Source organism: Seriola lalandi, unplaced genomic scaffold (assembly GCF_002814215.2).
Source record: "Seriola lalandi dorsalis isolate HSWRI2012SDOR001 ecotype SW California unplaced genomic scaffold, Sedor1 jcf7180002054362, whole genome shotgun sequence".
NCBI lineage: Eukaryota > Metazoa > Chordata > Actinopteri > Carangiformes > Carangidae > Seriola > Seriola lalandi.
Window position 1 is genome coordinate 29,461 of NW_019524915.1, and position 19,422 is coordinate 48,882.

The window sequence follows — 19,422 nt, forward strand, 5'->3', positions numbered from 1 at the left end:
CTCAACCTGAGCTCCTGCTGCAGACAGGAGACCTCTGTGCCCTACATAACAACGATGGGACGTGTCATCACTGATTTATTTTGCCCTTGAACCTCCTAGTGATAGGACCTTGTGGTATAGCCTTTAAGAGAAGCGCCCAGAGATGAAATGAATGCTCTGTTCCAAACTATTGAAAGACGTGCACTACAGCTGAAAGCTTTTAGAGAGAGTGCTGTAATCTAAAATGTGCTATTTCTCACACATAGCACAGCTCTGGGATAGGCTGATCAGATAGCCCGAGATGAATCTGACTTGACCTGTGAGCAGCAGTCACTGCCTCCTGCATTGCCGGCCATGAGAGGAATTTGCAATGGATTCCGCACAGATAGAAATCAATTCAAATTCAGCCGAGGCACTATACCTCGATAAGGCACTGCTTACCCCTACATGTAGGCTCACAAATTTCATAATGAATAGATAAAGATTAATGTAATTTCAAGCTGTCAGCACCTGCCAGATGGCGTGTCATGAACGAGCTTATCATTGTGCCACGATTTTATTTACATCCAAGAACATAAACAGCCCGGTTCATTCGCGCGCGATCCATAAACATGGCTCCATGGTAACCGTCCAGGGAGGTACATCCTCAGAAGTCTTCTTAACGGCCTTATTAACTCAGTCCACTTGCTCATGTAATTAATGTCTGCTTACAATGCAGCTACTATCCACTATGTAACCTGTGAAGACACACAATAATTATGTGACCATTTGAGTGACAGAGATCAAGAGATCAGGGAAGCAAATAGAGAGGCCCCGTCAGCAGCCTCATCAGGAGGGGCAGAGTGTTGGTCTAGGTTAATAGGCATTCTCCAGGGAGGGATCAGCTGGAGTTAGAGAAAGTAAAATGGGAAGCTTTTGAATTCAGTAGAATAATGTCAAAACCTTAAAAACCTTATTTTATAATCTCATTGTCACGGGACATTTACAAGTTCTTGGTCCAAGGCTTTATGAAGTTCCCTACGCAGGCATTAAAAATCACTAAGATCCTGTGAAAGAACACTTAATTTGAGCTGGACACTCTGTAGTACCATCCAGAAATAGCCAGCCATCTGTTTCCTTGTTTTTGCACCAGCCAAACACTGAGCTAGAAACATTCTCAAACTGCCTGACTCAGTCTGGTGGAGGAACAAAGGAGGATGAACAAAAGTTCCGCAAACACTACTGGAACTGAAGGTATTACAGGACCAGAATCCAACCAGGTGTCTGGATCCTGAGAGTCAGCTCAAGCAGGAAATCTTAAGTTTTATAAGGGGAATGCCACTTGTAGTGGAGTGGACCTGTGATCGATTGGGATGTGAAGTGGCTTAGCCGTACCTCTGTGTGTCAATAGCTTCACCCTCTCCCTCAACCCTGTGATAAAACAGAGGCTCGTGGTACAAAAACCTCAGGCTGTGGACACCTGCGAACACTGCCTGTATGATCATATTTTGACCTGTAGCTCGCTATTGTCATCACACAATCAAAAGTATCCAAACTACTTTCGGCAGGACAAGAAGACTGAGAGGAATTAAAGGTTGAATTGACAACAAATTAAAATGCGCTCCGCAGCTCCATAGATTAAGACAAGGATTTAATTGGCTCCATATCAGGGTTAGATAGCAGCATTGTTGACTTTTGATTAGAAAAAATAAAAGAACAAGGTGACTTGATATTGTGGTGATAAGCAAAAATCCCAACTCGATCACATCAATACGTTTCTCTGGTGCACACAGGTGGCTCACCTTGTAACCAATGACAGTGGCCCGCTAGCAGATAGACATCAGAGGTTTGCAAGTGAGCGTGCATTGTCATACATTTATTGCTGTGTATGCAGTGTCTGTTTTCCTTAAAATCATTGCGTTGTTCCCGACATACTGTTGACTTAGAGGTCAGGCTGCACAAAGGCATAAATTTCTGGGGCTTTGATGTTGGCTAATTCACAGCATGTCACACCGCAGCCCTTCAAAATAAAGATCACCTCTGAGCAGCACTTTATGGCTTCAGATCTGTTTTATAGGCAACCATGCAGATTCACTACCCTGCATTATCAGAATCTGAATCACTTTTGTTCTTAAAAGATTTTGTTTCAATGGGAAGCAAACTGTGTACTCCTAGGGTACAGCCTACATGAGGTTAATCATTTCAGATTATATATAGCCAATAGCCATACTATGAGAAGAAGCAGATCTAGTCAAACTCATTTTCAGCAGTCTCACCATATCTTCAGACGGGAAGGATGAAGTCTGGAACATGTTTAAATCTCATAATTGGTTGATCCCATGTGTGGAAGACTTTGTACTTTGTCCTGTACCTGTAAAACATCGGTGATCTAGATTTGCAGTAAACACTTAGACAAATCATCCAACGTGAACAGAGTATCCTAATTTCTGGATTCTAATCCTAATTCGGATTATGCTCATCGAGCTGGGTTTTTAGTTGGTTATTTCTACAATCTGTGCCTGGAAATGTGATATTCATGGTATCTGAAAATGTGGGTGACTAAAACCCCTTGGTTATTTTTTTAGGAAAAGATCAATTAAATAGTTTATAAAAAAGGCAAATGGCCTATTTGTATCAGACAAGACAGGAACACAAATCTGTGTACATGTTTTTCCGACTAGACTGGTTTGAAATATTGATAGTGAAGAAGAAAAAAAAAATACAGAGAAAAAAAGCAACATCCTGTTCTACTAATTAGCTCTTGAGTCCAGTGGAAATATATTAACTGTCAAACCAACTGTCCAATCAACAGTCCAAGTTCAATCTCTTTCTGGCTTTCACATTATTTATCTTATCTTTTAAATTTTTTAATCTTTTCCAGATTAAATTCAATATAGTAAACTGGCCAGGATACATTGTGAGATTACTATTAAATTTTTTTTTCTCAAAGACATATTCATGACAGTAGATGACATACATTTAAGAGATAGTTAGTTTAAACTGTTTCTCATCTTCAGAAAGTCTTTATTCAAAAACCGAAGAGGCAGAAGAAGAAGCAGTCAGGCTTGTGTTATTTTAGGATAAAAACAGAAATAATTCATTCCAAAAAAATGTGTTTTTAGAAAAGAAATCAGTACGTATTCAGGGTGCGACATATTTATGTTGTGCACAGGGAAAACAATGCAAGAAGCACCATAAAGTAGGAACCTTATATGCAGTTTATTTTAATTAGATTATAGACTGCTTAACAACAATGCCAGTTAGAGCTAAATCCAGCCTTTGAAGTTGCCACATTCAAATTTTGTGTCACAGTTTGTTGTTTTTGTTTAATTCATATTTGACATCCACCTGGGTATAACGTCTGCCACCTTCTGCAGCTACAGTACACGTTGATTACAGGTTGAGCCTTCTGTGGCGAGAGTGTGTTGACATTATGTCTCTGTCTCTGAGCTTGTTATCTTTGTGCCCCACAGTTTGCTTCACTCATTCCAAAATGCCACTCTATGTGTCTTTAGTCGTGAGCATATTAGTCTCTATGGAAACTCATTTTTTACCAATACTTCATTGGCGCCAAATGACCCTGCACTGTTACTTAGCTTCTCGCTGCTTTGTGCGGAAGTGTTTTCTTTTGGAATTAAACGTTCGAAGGCAAATTGAGGTCCTGCTGGTTTTATCGCCGGGATATTGAATAAGCATATGTGGAAAATACCAAAGCGTAGTACTGTAACACATCATTTGAAAACAGATTATGATATATTTGTGTGCTTTCTAGGGGCCAGGGGATAACAGCATGTGTAATGCCAGGGGTAGTGCACAATTTTATCAGGTAGAAACAGGGTGTGGAAGTGTAGTAACCAAACATATTTGACTTCCGTATGATCCTTTATGTGATATTTTAGCAGGAGAACGTTCCCGACCCTTTAACACAACAGGACTGACAGCAGAACATTCCTTCAAATTAGTGATCAGACGTGAAGGCAATGACTTTTATGTAACCGTGTTTTGCTTCCTGTGTTTCGTATCGAACGGTATCTGTTTCGGGATTCCCTCTGGAATATTTACGCTCCCCCTCTCTCTCTCTCTCTCTCTCTCTCTCCAAAATGTCCACAGATAATTGCTAGAAGGAAGCGCCCAGGAAGGTCAGCCAAGAACCCCGCCGTAGGTGCCAAAGTGAAATCTACAGGACTACAATTACTTGGACAGACTGAGGCGGCAGAGCAAAGTGAATGACAGGTAGGAAATAATTCATATGAATCACCTGCTGTATTATGAATAACCACCTGCTGAGAGGACATAGCACGGTCAGTTATCCTCAGAATTGGTTCTGAATAGCCCTTTTTGTCATTTGTTGGTAATTGCCTTAATTCTCTTGATAATATAATGAAATTAACCTCTGAGAACATTTCTTCCTAATGGCATTTATGAGACAAGGTTGAAGTTGACATGCCAGCAGTCACACAATTATATTTAGATTATTCTACCCTGCTGCTGTTTGGCTTCCTTTTTTGAAGTCGACACTTTAGAGGAGTCCTTTTTCACTGCCGCTCATAATTCATAATCTTCATTTTGCCTAAACACAAAGTGTTGAATCCCACACAAAGGGCGTTCTTTAAGAAATTCAGGATCACTCGTGTCTATTTTTTATTTGGGCTACATCTGACCTTGTAGTGGAAAGACATAAAAAGCTGTCAGTCAAACCATCATGCCGTCTTTGTTTCCTTGTGGTTGTCATTCTCCAGAGGAGTCAAGCAGCCACTGACTTAAATCTAGTGATTCTATGCTCCTGGCAAAAATGCTTCTCTGTCCTTCTTTCTACCAAACTCAGTGATCGCCTCAGGGTAAGGTGGAAAGAAGGGTAAAAAAAAAAAAAAGAAAAAGCTTTAGAATGGCATGTGGATGGTTACAGAATGTAATAAAGGGCAGCAGATGACTAAGTAGTTCTCTGTTTTCTAACTTAACAAGAGACTTTAACCATTTCTCCCATATTTTAGGAAGAAAGAATAAAGGAAGTGTTGTGGAGAATAATATAAACTATAATAATACACCTTAAGCGTTCATAGTTTTTCAGGTTTTGGATATATTTATAGGAAGTGCACCCTTAAGCCTCAGAATGGGTGTTTCCAGTGGCATTTGTCCAGTGACAACAGAGCCTGCGTTGCTGGAGAACACCATCCTGCATATCATCTGAATCTTGATACAGCATTTTTTTTCCACCCCCCCCAACACATATCCTCAGCCATTAGCGATTTAAGCTGTCTGTTTATAACACTCAACATCTGGGAACAAAGTGAAGGCTAGTTAGCCTAGCTTGCAAACATTAGCACTGGTTATCCTCATTATGTTGACTAATGATGACAGAGGAGGGTCACACTTAATGACAAGACACTTTATTAACAGAAGACAAAATGTTTTCAGGCCTCCGGTCCGCTCACACACAGGCGATCCATTTTAAGGTAATTGGTGTTGCACTTAGCAAAGCTGAATAACAATCAATGAGCATCCAGAAGTGGAACAAGGAAGGAGGTGGAAACTAGTCATTTTAAAAGAACAGTATTATAATACATGTATTATAATTAAAATAATTAAATTATGCAAACATATCACCACTGAGGGCAGAATTTGGGATCTGAATCACTTCAACGCCAAACTTCAGAACAGAAGGTCGGAGCCTGCTGTCACAAACAAACTGATTATTTAATACAAAGACATTGTTAATGCTTTCCTCTGCAGTGACAGAGTTGTCTTCATGAGTAATGTTTGTACCAGCAGTAAACATGATGGACACAAAATGCTGATTTCTCAGCAAACGCTTCAATTACCCATGTTAATATTCCTGTGTTCTTGTGGCTGAAACTGATACTGATACGGCTCCTCGTTCGACCGCGATGCCGTGTGTTAACAGTAGAAAACCGAAGCACCCATCACCTTCAGCACATCATTCTGTTTAGTGTTTGATTCTGTTGGCATCTCGTGCACCCATGTGTGTTGGCTGAGATGTCTCTGCATGTTGCTCACCGCAGTGTTTAGGGGAGTTTCAGACGTTTGTCCGTCTAACCACCAGCTGGCCATCTGACTCAAACCCTCAGTAGAACATCAAACATCACAGTATCTCACTGCTTGGCTCAGTTTCACATAAACAGATCAAGGGTACCACAATGTTTTCATTCCAGTTGATATGGAAATGTCACATCATTTCAAAGAGAAGTTGTGTTTTATTTATGTATTTCTGACTGGAAGAGCTCTAACCAATCTGCTGCGAAGCAAAAAAGCAAAACAAGTTGTACTGTAGAAGTACAGTGCACTGCAAATGCAGTTGTTTTGCTGCAGAAGATTGGGAATTTAGACACTAAAAATACACATTTGTGAATACTTCTTAGAAGGAATATTAGTTTTTTGGCAATTTCTGTGTAAAGATTCAAAAGCAGATTCTTCTTTCCCTGCTTTGACACGGGTATTGTTCGGTTTTGTTGATGTCTTTCAGTTTGAAGTGATGATCAGGTGAGTGGGAAATTGGTAGAGATAAAGATGTTCACTACCTTCTTTTTTTTAGATAAAAAAGAGATTTCATCTGCACCTATTTAGGCGCAGAACACATCTGATATCTTTTGGCCTTCCTCTCTCATTGTAATGAGAGCTGTTCACTGCTTTCATAACGGATTTGTTACTTTCGCAGATGTTATGAAGGCTCTCTGAAAAATGAGATTATTTGGTGCCCCAACCCAGTGCAGACGAACTAAAGTATCTGGATAGTAAAGTGTAATCTGTAATATTAAGGATTTCAATTTATTTTTCAATTTTTTCAGCTTTAAACAAAAACATGTGGAAAGGAAAACTGGTATTTTATTGGTAGAAAGGTGGTCAAATGATGCCGTCAGTAAAGTAACCCAAAAGTGACTTGCGTAAAAGTGACTTTGGTGGCATCACGACATTACATTATTCATCTGCATTAATTAAAGGTCCTATATTCGTCACTTCTCCTGTGTTTTATTTGAAGTGATGATCCATAAGAAGATATATTTGTGGTTTTTAGAACCAAAAATCATCTCAATATAGTTTTGCATCTCCCTTTCAGGCCTCTCTCTGGAGCTCTAGTAACAACAAGTTGTTCAGTTTTTACCTGAAATCTGCTATATTTTTAATGGATCACTCACTCAGAAAACAGTCATCCAATCAGAGGAGAGGAGGCTCTGAGCCCCTCTTCTGATTGGCTTCTGATCTATAAAAAATATAGCAGATTTTAGGTAAATACTCAGAGAAATCGAATCCTGCAAGATTTGGCTGGTGGGTCCAGTTGGGCGGGGCTTGAGGCATGACAGAGAGCGGTGACTGCTTTGTCATGACATCACAAAGTTACAGAAGTCCTGATGTGTGCGTTTCTCTGTGGACTGAACGCTTTGATACTTTCACAGTATTAATATAGAACCTAGACCTGATCTATAATCAAACAACACATGGACATCTACCTTTATACAATATGGGACCTTTAATAGCCAGTTTGACTGCTAATATGGGAGACGCCCTTTCTTATTTTTATGTTACAGTGCTCTCTGCTGAGGTGTTCCTTATTTTCTGTGGATTAAGTTTGAGCTTTTGTTTACAATGGTTGTCTCTTCGTCTCTTCTGCCACATTAGCTATCACTGCTCATGCTAACAACCTATTTTTTTTTCTGTTTATCCAGAAACTCTCAGTAAAAATGACGCATCACTTCCCTTACGACAGAGGAAATGACCTTGTAGATACCACGTGATTAAAACGGTAAATAGAGAACAGTTAGTTGTTTGGCAGCAGCTGTGCTTTGAAGATTTGATAACACCCTGTGAACCTTCAATACCTTGTAAGGTCATATTTGACCTCATCTGCATGTTGTACTCAGCCTGTTACAGCACCAGGACTGGATTGCGAGAATGACTGGCACCTTCCTCTAGGGCCCTGCTTAATGTTTCCAATAGTATGTCTGGTGCCACACCCTATATATCTCCATTCTCAATTATACATGGCTGGAATGGGAAATTAACACAGGGCACATCATAAAAAGCTTGATAACAGAGCTAATACAATTACATTAGAGTGATTAAAAGAGGTTAAATAGGTGATCTATTACATTGATCTTAAATGCATTCAGACTTAATTTAATTTAACAGTGCTATAATGCTGTAGTTAAAATATGTCCTATTAGTGTTTGGAGCCTGCATGTATAACAATTAATTATTGAATAATTGTTCATGCATTTCAACACTGGCAGGCTCTGAAGGGTGATTTATTTTCTTCAGTGGCTGTACAGAGATAGGGCTTAATTACAGTGGATAGCCTTATCTCCCCTCTCTAATCCTCTCTTTGGAGTCTCCCGCGTTCACGCCATCTAGTCGTCGATATCATCAGACTGTTGGCAGAGACAGACAGAGAAAGTGATCCCCAATTTCTCTGTCACATTAAGGCTCATTCATGAAATCTCCACTGTGGACCTGACTCAAGAACTCCAAAGTGGGAGGAAAGAAGAGTCACTGACTGCTGGAAAACCCCCCTCCCCTCCCCCAGTCTGAGGTCAGCACCTGCTGGCACATTACCCACTTGTGCTGGCTGGATGGACTTGGACTGAAGAATGTGTGGTCAAATCTGATCAGATAATGGGCTCAGTTTCTCGCCAGGAGCAATTTGTTGTGGATATTCTTGTACTAATGTAGGCAATTTGACTGTTTACCGCCTCACTACGAGTACAACTCTGTATGTCTGTGCTCGCAGTTGATGTTGACTGATACTTGCAGGGTATTTTTAGCCCAAGCGCAAGCAGGCAAATGTCTGTTTTGACTTTCAGTTGACCACATGGTCGATGATTCAAAATCAACTGCACCAGGTCCTGATTAGGGAAAGTCACAGTTTAATTATTGTAGCTTGATGGACAATTTCTACCATAGTTGGAATTAATAGTTGCATATATTAAATAAAACTCGGTTGAATGAAATGTTGGCAGCTGGAACAGACTGCATTTAGAAGTGCCAACAAGGACTGGGCTCGTCTGATGTTTCCTGCATCATGTGCCTGAGCCAGTGTGATTTGATACTCAAGATAAACCACTGCAATAAAAAAATGTAGAAAACCTTACAGTCAGTCAAGAAATGCCATAAACATAGTCTTAAGGTTTTCAAGTAGAGGCTATAGAGTCATTTCCAGGGATGTTTTCTGTCTTCTCCCGACAGCGATTTGACATGTATTCAAAAGAGAACCGAGCACCATAATGACAATGTATGGCCAAAAAAATCCAGGACACCACTGTCACGTTTGGTCTGAGGTTCCTGAGTTACTATTGACAAAATCCTAATGGAGCAGCCTACAATGACATTAGAATGTTAGACAAATGTTTGCTTCCAACTTTGTGGCATCAATTTTGGGAAGATCATTTCTTGTTTTTAAATAACAATGTCCCGATGAACATAGGCAGGCCCATAAAGGAATGGGCTCCGTGATTGGTATGTTCAAAAATGACCTACTCTAACACCAGACAAAAAGCTTCATTGGACAATGATGTAAAACCCTGGATCATGTTTGACAACAATGTTTTTTTACATTCAGTGCCAGCATTGTTAGAGTTATTTTTTGCAACAATATCTGTGCATGGTAACTCTGGCACGGTCCAAAATAGTCAGTGTCCTTACTACAGCAACCTGGGTTCGAACTCAGTACTTGCATGTCATCTCTCTTCCATCTTTCCTGTTACTCTCCACTGTCCCTATCACAATAAAGATAGGGGGGAAAAATCTGCCCCCAAAAAATAACTTAAAAAGAACAAATAAAATGAATAGGGTAAGACCATGGTTATGATTTGAAAACGTGAGCAAGTCAGAAACAGGACACAAACACTTGTCTGACACATTACACAACCATTCACTACCGTAAGGCTACATAAAGGGAACACTGCCTCCTTCATTGGCACTGATCATCTCCACTGCATGTAAATCGTGATGCGCATCATGTGCACAATAGTCCAATGTAGACAGAATTCCTCGGCATAGCCAACTTAAATAATTACGTGTAGATGCAATCTCTGGCTGTCCACATACTTTTGGTCATGTAGAATACATTTTAGAAAATCTGCACGCAGCGATTTCCTCTAGGAAACATTAGAATTTGTTGCAATTATTGCAGGCAATTTAATTGAGCTCCTAGTTTTGCCACTGGCTGCAATTCAGTCCAGTTACAGAACATGTGAGAGAATAAAACTTCAATTGAAATAGTCTCCGTTACATTTTAATGAGCTTAACTTGAACCCGCATTGAGACAACAACACTGGCAGGTATTATGAAGTGAGTAACTAGAGAATAACCAAGTAAAATTACAATAACATCCCAGACTGACAGGTCAGTTAAATAAAGGTCTAGATATTGTCACTCTCTTAACAGTATTTAAAGAAAAAAGAAAAAGTCTTGCAAAACTAAATACGAGAAGAGTGATGTGCATGGTTGATGAAGTGGAATCATACACACTGAGTGTCTTTCTTCCCTACCTGTTTTCTGGAGTGATGAACACAGCACAGGAGATGCTCTGTATGCTGATTTCTCAGGTAGATGACAGGGGAGGCTGGATGTTTCTGCTGTACTTTCATTGGCTGAGCGGGTTGATGTTTGTCAGGATGGCAGTGTTTACGGCGTGTGACTAGTTTGGGCATCCTAAACATCAGGAGTTGCTGCTGTATTCATGGTTTTCAGTGGCCAAAGAGAAAAATGTCAAACTGCATGTACCAAAAAAAAAAATATCCTGAACTGTCACTCCAGGCTCAGTGACAACTCTACCTGAAACTGACACAAGTCCCAGCGCAAAGGGATGAGTACGCTAACTAATCAGAGCAGAGATCTAAGACAAACATTTTGATGAAGAGATAATATATCACCACACTGAATCTTAGAATAACTTCAATACTTTGGCTTTTTGTCTTGAGAGTGGGATTTTTCTTTCACCCTTGCAGTTGAAAAGTATTCACTCACGTATGAAAGTTTTTAATATTAGTTCTAATAAGTTAAGTTTTCTCTTTCCTTGCTATTCTTGGCATGCTTTCATGATGAAGTACTGTTCCCTTGGTTTTCATTTAGTTTTAGGAGATTAATCCATTTTAAGGAACATTAAGCTCATTTGCTCCCATTTATTTTCAGCTGATGACTTTTTTCCCTATATTTTTTAATCATCATTCTGCTATAAAGCTACCTGGAGACCTTGTTTTTTATGATTACAGATAGAAACAATATATATATTCTTCTTACTCATTTCCTTTTTACTAAAGTGAAGTCTTATCTTCTCACTCTGCATCTTTAACAAAATGCAGCATTTTATTTAGCAAAATAAAAGCTTTGTAAGACCCCATTTTTGTCCATGGCTAAAAACTGTATTTGTGGTTGATATACTGTATTATCATCCAATGAATGACAACTAAATGACTTAATTGTTCTGATAATTAAATTCCAGTAAATACTTACATTCGATAACGGGAGCTTTTCTTATATTAACTGGGGCTCGTCTTTGAGTTTGAATGAATGCTGCACATATAATAATCACGCATGAATTCATAGTAATTGTATTGCCTGTGCTTGCTTTAGAAGGATGAAGCAGAATGTTAAATCTTATGTTTATTATTTGCAAAAATTGTATTGACAACCACCTCGAAATGAGATCTCTCATCTTCAGGAGGTTTGTCTTTAAATTATGAAATAAATTGAAAACCTGGTAATTCAAAAACAGTGGTGGTTAATGGTAGATCGAGATAGCATCGGCCGCCACAAAACTGGCAATTATGAGTTATCTCTATCTGCCCTGAAATTCAATATTGGTACAAAGATAAATATTTTAGATTGTTAAAGATTTAATTTGGAACCAATGTTTAATTTAAAAAAGCACAGCACTCTCTAAATGTTTTATTAAATTGTTGGTTTTGATCAATAACTTTAATTCATACCCATGTCCGTCTTCCTTCCCCATATTATTGTAATTTCAGCCAATACCTTCTTTTTAAAGTTTTGGTGCTATAAGTCGTCCTCTTGCCGAGAATGCAATCAATATTCAAACGAGGTAGCTGATTTCTGCTAACTGAATACCATATGCCAGCACCTGATGTTATAGTGATGGTAATAGCACTGTCAAGTTTGACAATGTGGAGAAAGCAATACCGTCATTCCCCATATTCACTTTTGAAAATCTCATTTTGCTTTCATCTCTTCACTAACACAGAGCTGTCAACATGTAATTCAATGAGTGTCACCGCTGCGCTTGAACATTTTCTTCATCTCTTTTGCCAACTGTGCTCGCACCATCCGGCACGATGTTACTTATGTTGTGTTTAAATCATGCTGCGGCCACTTTGGTTGTGATTGTGGTTAATGACGATGCAAAACTTCCTCCCACCTTTTGTCTTATACACTGGGCTTTGCTGAAGGTCTTGGTTGGTTTGTGGGGAACGTTTGATCCGAAAGTGATGTGTTGATGTTTACAGCGTAGCCTCTGCACAACAGCCGCCTTTATTCAAAGTTGCGGATGAAATGGGCTGTCAGAATGGAGGAAATTGAAACCAGTCAATAACCAGGCATTGTGCGAACACTATCTTCTGTTTCCAAAAGCAGTGAAAGCTCAAAACACAAACACACACTTAAACCTCCCTACACACACATATATAGTACATAGTCTGCCTTCCCCCAGTCTTACATTGAGTGAATTGCACCTCAAGAGACAGCAGCCATTAAAAAGTGTGCTTCAACCAAGGTCATCCAGACATTTGAACTGAAGCAAATCCCTGCATCTCTTTGAAGGATGAAGGAGCCTTTTTTTTTTTTTTTTTAAATGAAACTATTTACACAGTCGGAACCCATCGGCTTTTCAAGCTGGATATGGAGGTGAGAATGCATTGAAAGACAACATTGAAACGTTACCTCAAAGTTCATTTATCAGATGTTCTGGAGTTGTCAGTCTTATCACATGATGTTAATCAACCCAGTTCTCATAGAAATGTAAGTAATGTAAAAAAAAAAAAAAAATCTGAAAATTTTAAATACCTTTGTCCACAGTATGTTAGCTTAAAATCTCCATCTCCTTCATTCAGTTCCATATACTGATGAAGATGTTATATGATGAAACGCTCTGGAACAGTGACTAAATGAACCTTTTTAGTCCATGAACATTTGAGTCGGCATGGAGAAATGGAAATTTGATTTCCCTGATATCCAAGGATTAAAAAAAAAAAAGGATGTGATATGATCAAAAGTCCAAGAACAGCAACTAAGTGAACCTGCCAGTTGCTCTTTCCAAATTCAAGAATGAACTTTAAAACTTTCCACGGATGAGAAGTCCTTAAAATTATTAGAAAAATGAAATTTGAAATATTATTTCCATGACAACAAGGCAAACCACATCAGCTACTGAGAGACTACTGAGAAATGATGTGAAAACACATCATTGGATTTGGTCTTTTCGTGGGATATGTAGACTGTAAAAACCAGAAATTTTCTTTCCTCAGACAGGCTTTGAGTTGCCTGTTTAATCTGTTTCCTTGTAAAATAGCAGCTGCTTTTTTTTTTCTCTTCTCCCATTCTCCACCAGAGATCCAAAGATTCAAACGGATCATTTACATACAAAGAGATGATCCCTCTTTTCTCAGCCCCTACAAGCGATGGGGAATTATCCGCTGTAGTGCTACTTGTGTTGTTGGCTTGTTTCACCTTAAGACGCGTGAACAACACTTCAGTTGTTTCCAAGCAAGTCGACAGTACAGTCATTTTCATCAGCCCTCTTGTTCAGGTAATGTTCCTTCAGGCTTGCTGATTTCAGGTCTTATCTTGTTAAGAGCCCCCTGCTTCGCCACAGATCTGCGCGGCTGTCAGAGGCAGGGCCCGCACATTTCAGGACTTTTATTGGTGATTGTAGAATGACACTAATTAAACTCATTGATGTTTAAAATCAAGCGCCGCACGTCCCGCTTGTTTTGTCATAAAAGCTCAGATAGCTTCTCAACCTGGCCCCGTCGAGGAGCTATCATGTCATTTGTTTTCAAGCCATGTGTAGAAACTATCATGTGTGTGTGTCACTTCATTAAAAAAAAACACCTCAAGATGAGATGGAGGGAGCTCTGCTTGAAGTATTTACAGTTTAATTTTTAGCAGGAGCGTTCATTTGTTCATGGTAAGATGTAATACTATAGTTCACTGAGTGGGACTTAAATCTAGTTTCTATTGTAATGGAACAGAATGGAAAAAAGACAATTTATAAAGCAACTTCCTTTCCCCTCAGCTGACTGTAGTGATATAATTCATGCAGGTCTATTTTATATTGTGGAATATGAGTTTCAATATTATTGCTTTATTTGTCCCAAGCTTTAACTGTAAATAATGGCAAGTTGGCAAGTAATTTAACATTATCAGACAAACAAATGTGACATCAATCGGAAAAGTCTAGGGCTGAATTTCTTTCCCAGTCTGACCGTGCAGTCTCAACCGTTGGAAACCCTAACCAATCTTAACACAGCTTTTCACCGTCGCCTGTTCATAGGACTTCATAGTACTTTTGATCTGCTGACCTTCTCCTCTTTTGCTGTTCCTCGGGACTATTAGGCGAGGATGACAATAAGAGAAAATTGTGTATTTTGAAACTGTACAGTGTCAACTAAACAGCCCAAACCCATAACCCACGTGCATTAAATCAGGAAGGTGTTCTGGCACATAGATTGGAGAAATTTGACAGAAAAAAAACAGAACAAAAAACAAAACAAGGACGGCATCAGGTGTAGAGAGTTTCATATTGATTTTTTAACGAAGAAGAGCAAGTCAAACATTTGTCAATTGGCTGATCAATTCAAGTAAATCTTTGCTTTACTGTATGATCAATTATTTCGTTTTTGTGTCTTGAAGACTTCCATTTAGGATATTGTCATGAAGAAGGTCTACCTTGATCTCAGGAGAATAAAAAACAATGAGAATGAAAAGAACGGCAAACCGATGACATCTTTGGTTTGCTCACAAATTAGAATTTCCAGATACACCAACTCCACAGCTAGTGAGTACATTTACACACATTCTGCAGGTTTTTTAAACATCATGTGTACAAGAAACCAGGTATCTGTAATTGTGGTAGGGGACTAAATAAACAGGATTTCTTGGCCGTGTATGAATGTGATTGTTTTTTTTTGTTTGGCATGTGAAAGCTGAAGGCTGTGACAACAGTGAAATGGTATGAAAAGGGAGATCAATTTACTTAGTGATACATCCTCATATTCGCAATAATTTTATTCAATGTCTGACTAAAACTGAAGCCTTCCTGAAAGCCAAAAGGTTTTTTTTTTTAGTTTTTTTTTTACTGTAACGAGGTTACTACAGTTGTCTGTTGTCCTACACTATGTGACCTGATTTCCTGTGAGACATGGTTTCCTATGTGCTGTGAACATTACGAGTGTGACGTGGCTGCTGCCATGTCCTCAGTGCTGCTTGCTGTTAGCACGGGACTGATATCTAATAATCAATAATTTAATCTCTTAATGGTGGAAATTTGCACAAGACTGACACATTTTATTGAATAAATGAGTCAATACTATTTTCAATTAGCTGCTCAGAATCACTCAAAGGACCCTCCTGAAATGACTTCAGGGCCCGATTCGAGCCGACGACCATCGTTTGAATAACCCTGCCTCCGGGTATAATGAATTGACAACCTTTGATTTGAGACTTATGCTTCAGTAGTCACACATCGGCTCTCACCTCCTCGTTGTTGAACCGGCTTCACGGATGCTCGATGCATGTTCCACCTTTATTTATGGCCGCAGTAGCATCTGGCTGGCAGCCACAGCCGGCCTCCTCCCCCTGCTTAAGATGCAGTGGAGCCTCTATGGGTTAGGAGGGCCAGCTCTATCAATCTGCTCCCTTCCGGCCCCCACGTTCCCCTGTGCGGTTAATCACTGCCACTAATTAGTGCTAATTACTCATTGCTGCCCGGGAGAGCCCCCCTCGCTGGCTCACACTGATCTGAAGGTCCTCTGTGGCACCCTGCTGCTTGGCATTCCTCAGGTATGGGAGGAGGCGCAGGGACGTGGGAGGTGCTGAGGGGAAGGAGGAGGCTGCAGGGATGCTCATCTTTTCTAATTTACTTTTTTTTTGGGGGGGGGGGCAACATTTTTGCTATATCAAACACATCCCTGGTGTTTAGCCTCCGGTGGCTGTAGGTAAAGGGCTATGTCCCTGTGGGTCTTCAGGGCTGCAGCTCCGCTTTGGCCCAGCAGACTGGTTTGTGCTGGTCTGCTTTTGCAGCGGCCAGGCTTAATGAGCCAGTACCTTTTTGCTCCCTCTGTCATTAATTGTCTGCGGCCATGACTCTGTGGGTTATGTTGCGTTCAGCTGATTTTTTTTTTTTTCTCACAGTAATTTTACTTTAATAGATTCAATTTGCTTTCATTTGCTTTGTATTGATTTATTTGTCCTGCTTTGTCTTGTCAAGCATAGAAACCTATAATTTCTCACAAAAGTTTGTGAGGAAAATGCAGAGAAAAAGAAGTTCATTTAATTTGCTAATATTGAGCGAGTTATTAAAAAAGGAGAAATGACAAATGATGTTGATAAGGCGTACAAGTGAGGCTTGACAAAAGCTGAACTCACTTCTTCGGCGGCAAGAAAAGCACATGAAAATATTACAGATTTTAGATCAGGTGCAAACAGTTAAGCTTAATAACAGGTTGAGAGGTCGTTAGGTCTGATTGGTCACGCTGCTATCATTTGATCTGTCAGGTTTTAACCCTCATCAACAAAAACCCCCCCAAAACATCTCAGTAATGTCCGGTAATGGAAGGTGAGTGTGTCATGTCATCCCTAAATAATTAAACAGTGACAGCTGATTGTGGGGTGGGGGTGAGTAAATTGGTATTTCGGAACAACAGTGGAGACAAAGAGGTTGAGGTTGTGTCTAAAATAGATTGCTTTAGCCTCTGTCAGAGGGACACGGAGCACAGCACCGAGTGTCACCAGGAATCAACCAGAGGGTAAAGCCTTTACCTCTCACTGACCTCCAAATGTGAAGTGTCCAGCTGTAGTAACTGTGACAGATGAACCGGCCACAATCATAACACACAAACACACACACACACAAACACACACAGAAAGAGAGAGAGAGTCAGAGTCAGAGAGACAAATATTCACACGCAGACATTTTCAAAAAAGAGAAAAGTAAAAGGTGACTCAGACTGAAAGACTAACTTATAACAATTACCCTTAATATTATGTAAGTATATTAAGTAATATCAAGTATGTACTTTATTTACCAAGTAATTGTCATTCTTTTATTCTACAATATTTAGCTCTTCTATTATTTAGATGATACAGGTACAGGAGTAATGCAGAAATAAACCTGACAAAGCAAAACCTATTTTCATTTTCATTTTTTGTTATTTACTTGATGAAATTCTATATTCCAATTCATTTTCACTAGCAAGCAAGAAAGCCCATCTTATGATGCGATTTGATTCTCTGTCAATAATTGAAACCTGAAAAACCTTATTTACTTAAAACAAGTGAAGACGCTGCCAGTACAGAGACATATTTCCAATGTAAATGAACTTGTTTTAAGAAGTTTGTAAAAATGAGGATCTGAATCTGAATGTTGAAACAAGAAAGAAAATGGCAGACGCTGCATGCTAATTGAAAACTGAATCTTGATTTCAGAAACCCAGTCGAGGCTCAAAGTTTATTCTTGACCTTGAAGGCAGAACAAAACAAATCTCTCCACAAGGTCGATTTAGTAGCTGTTCCGAAGCTTTCAATTATATACTATTATCTTCTTCAGCTGATGGACATTTTTCTTGAACACTTAAATGACTTCTTTTCAGTTTTGGCTTAAACGTTGAAGTTCAAAGTTCATTCAACAGAAAACCAACTTATAGTTGCACAAAGCTGACTGAGCTTTTAAGTCAACATGAACAAGAAGTACTTAAAGTATTCAGAAGAAAGATTAAGATGATGTCATATGATCGAGAAGTCCCAGACCAGAGGCAAGAGTGTTTTATCAACTGAAACCAGTTAATCTGCACTCAGATTACTCAAATAATCCTACTACACTAGCAGGACTAAATATCAACCAAAAACTAGCTCGACAAAAAGGAGGAGTCTCTGGCCAATAGTCACAACTGTAGCCGGCAAGTAATAATGAATCAAGAATCTAAAGTAGAACATGAATGATATACAAGATAAGAAATGTACAATCTGTTATGAATTGGGGAAGAAGTGGGGAAGTAAAATCAGAAACAATAAACCACCCAGTTGTAACTCTAAATGTAACCAGGAGATCGACAGAAACTGGATTTTTTATTTTATTTTTTTTCCCATTCGTGTTCACTCAGCAGCTGAACTGAGCTGACCAGACGTCCTCATGTTGAAGCATTTCTTATCTTTGTGATATTTGCTGCCAAGGCCAAATAAAAGCTATACAGGCAGGTTAGCCCATGAATAGAAAACACTCTGTTTATGTCTCTCTTTCTGTGACATTACTTTCAGGGAGAATAGCAGCAGTTTTGAAAGAAATCTCTGTTGCATCCTCTCAGAGAAAAAGGGAAAAAAGTGTCAGGATCAGAAACATCCGCGGGAAGGGAGGTACACTTTCCACTGCTGCACAGACTCTCTGCAGATGACAGGATGACAGTCTCTTTCCACGCCAGCGCCCTGATAGGTCTTAATTTTCTGATGACAGGAAGGTAAAATTAAGTTATGGTTAATGACTTTTCTCCGACAAGCTCATTCAAGTGTATTGACAATAAAAGATGTCACATACTTCTGCATGTCAGAACATGGATTCCAGCTGAGTTATGTGTAGGTCTATATATTAGCCGGTTGGTGGGGTAGAATGGGAAACATTACCATTGTTGTCTAATCAGTGTATATAGCAAACTGCTGCATTGGAGTTACATGGATATATATATGCTGAGACTGTACAGGAAGTAAGAGACAATGAACCATAACAGTGGAAGTAAAGAGAAGCAGCTGCCGCCGCCACCTCTGCTGTTTTCAGTATAAACACAGCGAGGTCGGGGGCAGCGTGCGAGGAGCGCGCCTCTTTGCTTCTGCATTCAGAGTTTATGACGGTTTCCAACCTTTACAACTTGCCAACCGCGGCTCGCCATGTGGCCATGGCAACCACAGAAAGTGCAGCGAGAGAAACGATACAGGAGCAGATTTTAGGGTATCTGAGTTAAGTTAATTGAACACCTTTTCACCGGCAGAGGACAGACAGATATATCAAGAGAAACGCAGTACCGGAGCAACATCAGATTCAAAGTCTGATTATCCGGTTTGGGACAATGAACAATGTTTGTGATACTAGTCAGCAAATCTCACTGTATTAATCATGTCATATTGCTAACCAGTTCCTCTATTTTAAGCTACAACCCACTCTATTTAGCTGCGTGGTGAGATTATACTGGGTGGATGGTGATCACAGCACTATACAGGCTGGTTGGATTGGAT

The 19,422-nt window shown here is 39.5% G+C and overlaps 1 protein-coding gene across 3 annotated transcripts in view; it reads left to right on the forward strand.

The window, feature by feature from the left end:
* The first annotated feature begins 4,074 nt into the window (after positions 1-4,074).
* LOC111656659 (RNA binding protein fox-1 homolog 3-like) overlaps positions 4,075-19,422 on the forward strand; it is a 332,987-nt gene continuing 317,639 nt past the window's right edge. For all 3 annotated transcript variants that reach the window (XM_087174563.1, XM_087174562.1, XM_087174564.1), the window contains exon 1: positions 4,075-4,191. The gene's annotated coding sequence lies outside the window, so the exon portion shown is untranslated. The remainder of the gene's footprint in view (positions 4,192-19,422) is intronic.